The following is a 997-nucleotide window of genomic DNA, read 5'->3' as shown; positions in this document are numbered from 1 at the left end:
GGAAGTAGACTATATTGCATTTAACAGATTAATAACACAATATGGGATTGATAAAAATAAATTTAACCTTAATAACACTAGGATTGAAATACCAACAAGTGTATTAGAATTCCTAAATCTTAACCCTCCCAAATTACTATCTAAGGTTTACCGGACACTCATTAAAATAGATGAATCAATATCCCTTCCCATTGTAAAATGGGAGACAGACTTGTCAGTCAACTTTGACCAAAACTTCTGGTCTCAGATATGTCTAAGAACTTTTAAGATGATTAAAAACTCCAATTTACAAATAATACAATATAAAATCCTTCATAGAGTACACTACACAGGTCAACGGATGTTCAGGATGGGTTTCGCATCATCTAATGTTTGCTCACAGTGTACAGACAATATTCCTGACAATCACATCCACGCATTTTGGTTCTGTCCACCTGTTCAGAGGTTTTGGTGCCGGATATGTGAAGACTTATCAAAGTGTCTGAGATGTAATATACCACTCTCTCCGTCAGTTTGCTTATTGGGTCACTTAGATGATGTCACCTTGGAGACAAAGTCAATTCACATGATTGTTACTGCTTTATGTATAGCAAAAAAACTATATTCATGAATTGGAATAAGAAAAATACTCGGTATTAAACAGTATAAAGACCTTTTTTTGGGGATTACAAAGTACATCAGTCTTGAGATAGCCTGTACTTCCACATCAGAACAATCTCTCTGGGCTTCTTTGATTGGCTCCAACCCGTAGTGGACGTGGGTGTTTCCCCTTTGATTTCGTCCCGTGGGACATCGTGGTTGATGTGGGTGGGTGGGGGGGGGGTATCGGGGCTGGGGGCATGGGGGGGTCATGGGCCCGGGGCAATGGCGCTCAACTGGTGAGATGGCTTTGGTGGTTCTGGGCATTGACCTCTGCTGGCTGCATGCAGGCCTCTGGGCAGTCTGTGCCAGTGGGCGCAGGTTGCTGGCCTGGTGGCCTGGCTGCTCCTGGGTGGGT

The sequence above is a fragment of the Nematolebias whitei genome, chromosome 18 (assembly GCF_014905685.2).
Source record: "Nematolebias whitei isolate Nwh7 chromosome 18, NemWhi1, whole genome shotgun sequence".
NCBI lineage: Eukaryota > Metazoa > Chordata > Actinopteri > Cyprinodontiformes > Rivulidae > Nematolebias > Nematolebias whitei.
Note: the sequence above shows the minus strand (reverse complement) of the source record.